Source organism: Leptonychotes weddellii, chromosome 7, assembly GCF_054177405.1.
Source record: "Leptonychotes weddellii isolate Sample4059 chromosome 7, ASM5417740v2, whole genome shotgun sequence".
Lineage (NCBI taxonomy): Eukaryota > Metazoa > Chordata > Mammalia > Carnivora > Phocidae > Leptonychotes > Leptonychotes weddellii.
The window spans coordinates 98,687,715-98,694,554 of NC_138375.1; the positions used below are offsets into that span (position 1 = coordinate 98,687,715).

Below are 6,840 nucleotides of genomic sequence, written 5' to 3' on the forward strand. Positions count from 1 at the left end.
CGCGGGGGAGAGTGGGAGGGCCCGCGCCGCCCGCCCGGGAGCCGACGCTGGGGAGGCGGGGCGCCGCGCGCCTGCGCAGAGCGCGCCTCCCGCGTCTCTTCCTTCTTGACCAGCCTTTCCCCGCTGCGTTGAGGCGCCCCCCCGCGCAGCTCCGTGGCTGGGCGGGCGGGCGTCGGCCGTGGCTTGGTCGGCGGAGGGAGCGGAGCGCGCGTGGCACCGCCCCGAGAGATCCAGGGTCGGGTTTGATTTCGGCGCGCGGCCTAGAAGAGGCGGGAACCCGCGCGCTGGTGCCTTCCTGTCTCTCTGGCTTCCATGATTTGTCCCTGTGGCCGGAATGGATTAAGGGCCCTATTGGTTGTGGGCTTTCCGAGTGGGAATGTGGGGCTGAGCGACGTGAATTTAGGGACCGGCCATTGACAGAACGGGCATAGTGTTTCATCTTAGAGTGTCAGCTGTGTTGCCACTTAGGGGGGGCCGGCCCAAGTAAGGTTTCCCATCCAGTTACGGAAAAGGGGAAGAAAAACCTTTGCGGTGTCACCCACCCTTAAATCCGAATGAAGATCCTCTTCTTCATGGCCTTGCCTTATAGCTAGCTCATCGCGACTCAAACATAAACCGTGTGCTGGAGCCGCCTTGACTGTTCCGTTTATGGTGCATCCGAAGCTGGTGTCTAGTCTCTGCTGTAGGTAGGGTTCAAGACTTTATTTGCTCTGGTCCATAAAGCCAGTAACTATGATTCAAGGACAGAGGGCAGACAACATAAGGTTGACTAAGGAATGTGCCTTTTCTGCAGAGTCACTTGACTAGTCTGACCACATCAACATGAAGAGAAAGACTCTCCACCCTGGGAAAGCAGGAAGACCATGTGGACAAGGAACATGGAAACTGTTTACAGCACCATGTAGAAACCAACAAAAGTGTGACTTTTGCTTCTAGCGTTCAGACGTGTTATGGAGGAAACCCACTTTTCGTGCCTTATTTTCTCTAGTCATTGTTAATCTCTCTGTAATAATAACTAAAAATATACAGTTTTAAAATTTAAAAATTGGAAGCTAGATACATGTGTGTTAAGTGCATATGTGCATATATGCACACGCCTAGAATTTTCAGCCCAATAATCAAGACAAGTAGACCCTAAAAAATGTTGAAAGACTCAGGACTCCATCTGTAACTTGAACATATTGAAGGCATACTCGTCAAAAGAATGAAGTTTCTTAGTTTATATGGGAGGGGAAAAAACGCTGGGTAGACAACTTAGAAAATAACGTCTACTTTTTTTTTTTTAAGAGAGGGAGAGTGTGGGGGACTTAGGGAGAGAGAGAATCTTAAGCAGGCTTGATGGCCAGCGTGGAGCCCCTTCTGGGTCTCCATTTTACAACCCCAGGATCCTGACCTGAGCTGAAATCAAGAGTCAGGTGTTCAACTGACTGAGTGACCCAGGTGCCCCATACTGTCTGTTTTTCTCTTCCAGAAATGACTACTGTAAATCTCACTTCAGAACCTCTGTTTCAAAATAAGATTTGACCAAATCAAGATTTGGTGGTTTTTTGTTTCAAATAATCTTAAGAGTTTTATCTGAACTCTTCGGGTTCTGCCTACTAGAACTCATTCTCTGATGTCTCTATGACTGAGGTGTAAAGCATCTATTTATTTGCTTGAAAATGCTTTACAGAATGCAAGGAAATCAAGCTGTACAGCTTTTAAATTTAAAATTGCTTCGTAAAATATGTTTTATCATGGTTGCTGACACATACCTTGTACCCTGTGGGTTATGTAATTAAGGAGTCTAAACCTTTAATCCGTATACAAAGGTATTTTAAAAAGATGTATATGATCCTGCTCCATAAAAAAGTGTATGAGACATACCACATATCAAATATAAAAACCTTTCTTTTGTAGGTCATACCCAAAAGGCTTATGTTTTTTGGTACATCTCAACATATAAATTTACCAAGACTTGCATCTTGGGCTTTGTGTGCAAGTAGCCTCCTAAAGAACAGTCCTGAATAAATGCAATGAGGCTATGTTTCCATCAACATCCAAGATCAAGATCAAGAATTCTGACTGTAGCTCGGGCATTAGCAAAATATATAACCCTAACTATAAGAGTGACTGGCACACACTGACATTTGTTCAATGAGTTAACTTGTTAAACTGCTCTGAATCTCTGTTACCTCTTAGAATAGGCTGGAAAAGTATTCTCTCAACTGCAGAAAGTTTCTGTGAGTGTCAAATGAAATAATTAAACACCGCAGTGCTTTGATACTTACAAAGTATAATACAAGTTTAAAAACAAAGTAAAACCATCCTATAAAAAATAAGCCAGTACTCTACTATGATCTTCAAATCATTAATTAGAATTTTATGTCCAGTGACATAAAATGAAACACAGTTGGCATCGGCTCTGACCCTCAGCACCTCACATTTGGCAGGAGAGCAAGAGCTTTACACATCTGTCTGTATTCTTTTACCCACTCCAGGCCATTCTGGCAGAATAATCTTGCTCAATGATCATTTCTGTCAAGTCATAACCTAGTAAGAGTGGTTGCTGTTGACCTATCCTATCCTGAGTTGATAAACTGTTTTTAAAAAATCACTGTTATTTTCATCCAACCAAGCCAGTCTCCTTTTTATGCCTGGAATTCTTTTTAAAAATGTCTGTGCTTTGGAGTCTTTAGTACACAAACCTTAAGAGATTATTCCAAGGAAGAGGCTGTCAAACTAGTGAGTTTTGAGGCAGCAGCCCGCACTCCCCTTAACCAGTCATCTGCTCCTCTGGTGGAGAGTAGAGGTACAACTTGGCTCCAGTTTAGCTCAGATTATCTGTACCTGTCTACATCTTCTAACTGGAACTTTTCCATTTAGTATTCGCATCTATTCTCAATTACTCCCACAGTTTGTGGATCTAGGATCAAATGGAGAAAATAGGTAGGGTTAGCAGAGACTGTCTTTGGTTTTAGTATTGTCCACTTTTGCCCAGAACTTTCTTGCAGACTTTTTTTTTCTTTTTTTAGACCTTTTGGTGGTGATTCCCCTTTCCCCTTAATTTACTCCGATTTAAATTCTAATTAAACTGGTGTAACTTCACTGTAATTAATTTTAGTCCTTACACAAATATATTAAAAACGCCTGGAGATACAAATCCCAATTTTACCTGCTCTAAAATATCTACTCTTTTCTTCTCCTCTGGATTTCTTTCCATTGCCTACAAACATGTTCAGGCAATTTTTCTCTTGAGGAGAAAAAAAAATCTCCTCTTGATCCTTCACTTCCTATTTAAATTCCATTCTATTTTTCACTTTCCCTCCCCTGCCAAATTCTCAGATGAGTGCTCTAAATACTCACTGTCTTCATTCCCCATCACTCATTCATTTCCTAAGCCCTAAATCTGGATTCATTCCTCTACTGAATTGTATTTTTTAAAAGTGAACAGCTACCTTCCAATTACCTCATTAAATGGACATTACCATCTTTATTTGCCTTAAACTCTGAAAAAAATGGTCTACCTACTTTCTTCCCTACAACACCTTGCCCATTCCTGCCTCAGTTTCTGCTTATCTAATAAATGACTTGCCCTTCTCTTTTCTTCTCCACTTAAAGCCTTTCCATGTGGCATGGTGCACTGGAAGTCTCCCTTGTTTATGGAGCTTTCTCCTCTCAATTTAATCTATAATGACTGTCCTATGTGGGTGATTCTCCCCCAATCATGATCATCACAAGGACCTAAGAAAGATTTTGAACAAATACAGAAACACAAACTCTATTCCAGGGCCTAATGGTTTAAAATCTCCCGGGGGGGGGGGAGACACTTAATGTGGCCCACTTTTTATGAATAAACCAGGAGATTCTGAGGTGTAAGTACAACTGATTTAAATCTGTATGTACAACTGGTTGAGATCTATTGATTATACCTAAATTCCCATAATTCAATATTTTCTGTACATTGGCCACTTAGAGACTATGTACTAAATAGACTTTGATTATTTTCCTAGTCCACCTTCTTCATTATAATTCTTTCACTTATACTTTCTGATAGTGTATTGAAATGGATTAATGGTAAGCTGTTGGTAGAGAGCTAATGTACAAAACCTTTTAAGGTCTATATTGGACTTAGATCTATATAGAAATATCAAATCATATGGTGTCACATTCAATTATTGTCTACATTGAGACATTCCTAATATTTACACTTATTATTGTAATGTTTGCTTTAATTTCCATTTACATGACTAATCCCTCTCAAACATAGGAAGTATCAGTGTTTCCCCTTATGCCAGATTTTCAGTAATTTGATGAGCATGAACTCAGAAATAACAGGAAGTGGTCTTTTCACCATTTGCAGTAATATATCCAAATCTAAAAATCATTTATATATCCTGGGGCCCCTGGGTGGCTCAGCTGGGTAAGTGGCCAGCTCTTGATTTTGGCTCAGGTCATCATCTCAGGGCTGTGAGATCCATCCCCATGTCAGGCTCTGTGCTGGATGTGGAGCCTGCTTAAGATTCTCTTCCTCTCTCTCCCTCTGCTCCTCCCTGCCCCCCCCCCAAAAAGTCATTTATATATCCTTACAATAGTTGTTGTTAATTCAGGAGCTTTAATAAACTCTTATATGTCACAGAGCATTGGTGATATAAACCAATATGACTAATGGTATGCTACACGTCCTCATTACGTATTTTAAAAAACTATGAGCAGTGTTTAGTTTTCTCAGTGTATTCAGGCCAAATCAAGCACAACTAGAAAGAATGGGTCTCACTAAAATATTTCTTTTTTTTTATTTTAAAGAGTTTTATTTACTTATTTGACAGAGTGAGAAAGAGAGAGCGAGAGAGCACAAGCAAAGGGAATGGCAGGCAGAGGGAGAAGCAGGCTACCCGCTGAGCAGTGAGCCTGATGTAGGGCTCCATCCCAGGACCCTGGGATCATGACCCGTGCCAAAGGCAGACGCTCAATCTGCTGAGCCACCCAGGGGCCTCAAAATATTTCTTATTGTTAAAAAATAGTACTTGATTTTTTGGGAATGATTTAAGCAACTTTACAGAAGGCAAAGTTTCCAATAAATAATAAGCCCCCAAACATGCCTTATTTTCCTAACCTTTGTAAATACACATACTTAATTTTGATGGCTGTTTGGATTCCTTGTTTAAATTGAAAACGTATGTTATATACCATTAATGGAGCATTGTAGGGACAGAGTAAATACATTTTCCAGCTGTGGAAATATATTAAAGACATTTTTTTACATCATAGATTTAGTTTTCAGTTAAGAGATTTTTTTGGCTTGATTTATTTCTTATGACTATTTCATTGTGTTTTAAACTAAACACTTAACAATTTTCAATAGCTACATAACACTCCATATATTTCTAAATCGTTTTCTCCTTACATATTCATTGTATTGTTGGGTTGTCTTCAATATTTTACCAAGATAAAATTCTCATTGTGAACATCTTTGTAAAACTTTTTTGTTGTGGGCCAATTCCTCTAAATGTCTGCCCCCTCCCCACTCTAAAGTAATCTCCTTGAGGGTAGGAAGCTTATCTAATGTTCTTCACTGTATCCTTGGCACATAGAACAGCACGTAAAACACAGATGTTCAGCAAATATTTGTGGAATAAATGAAGGGAGAGCTTGATAACTGCATTATATATTGTCAACTTATAGCTTTTGATTTGATAGTCTTTTCTCCTCCTGAAAGAGCTAAATTGGTAATGTATTTCCTCATTGATATAACCCAGAAAATCATATTTAATGTCAGTCTTCTAAACCTCAAAAATCTCTAGTAGACATAGATTATTACATATGTAACAAATGCTCATAAAACTGTTTTTAATACCAAAGGATAAAAAGTAAAATGAAAGTGAGACCCCCCGCCCCTCCAAGCCCTCCTTGGCCTGGGAGGAGCCCCTGTTAATACCATAATAATCTAGTAATCCTCAAATTGTATCAGGCACAAAATTCATGTGGTTGGTTGTTACATACAGTCTTGGGTCCTGTCACCAGACATTGTGATTCTGTACATCTAGTATAAGAGATGACTAGTAGATCTAGTGTGATCTAGTAGATCAGTAGATTAAGAAACACCAAGAATAGAAACCGATTACATATGAAACATGCAGGATAAAGGACAGTGATATGGCAGTTTTCTGATTCTTAAGAATGGAGGAGACTGTCATTATCAGATGTTAGACTTTTTCTAGTGTACAGTTACGCAAAGTAGGAAGTAGTCTATGTTGGTATCACTATAAAATGTAGTTTGAGGAAGAACCAGGCAAAATCGAAGTCAAAGAATGGAAAGATAACTGATAATTTAGAGAAATATATTAAAGAATACAACTACAGATGACAAGATTCCGTTGGAGTTATTATTCTTGTTTACTCGTGAATGACATTTAAATAACCTTCACTAACTCACAAGACAAACGGTGAAAAAGCAGGAACTTGACCAGAAGAAAGCCCCCTGAGAATACAGAAGTAAATCCTCAGGCTGACTCCATGGGTGCTCAGTTGATCTAGTTCATGTTTTTACTGGAGTGCTGACTTCAAAGGAAACTTCCTGAAACCTCACAAATACTGACTTCTTTCAGAAGCTGGTAATATGAAGCAAAACAAAGTTTCCAACAACTCAGTTGTGATGAATTGTACTTGAGAACAGACAGTTCCTGTTAGAAGTAACCATACCCTATCATGTGACCCAGCAAGCTGTCCCGGATCACCACACTTGAGAATTTCAGGTTTGTTTTTTCTAAGTTTTCTATTCTAAGGAAAGTCACTCTTTTCAATAGAGATCTCTTTGGAACAGAAATCACAGGCCTTACCTGTGAAATAGGCATCATAATA

At 39.7% G+C, this 6,840-nt stretch overlaps 1 long non-coding RNA gene across 1 annotated transcript; it reads left to right on the top strand.

Annotated features, from left to right (window-relative positions):
* The first annotated feature begins 55 nt into the window (after positions 1-55).
* LOC145722706 (uncharacterized) lies at positions 56-1,533 on the top strand. The gene is made up of 2 exons (XR_014147167.1): positions 56-686; positions 794-1,533. It is a non-coding gene; the product is annotated as an uncharacterized LOC145722706 (long non-coding RNA).
* Positions 1,534-6,840: the final 5,307 nt, after the last annotated feature.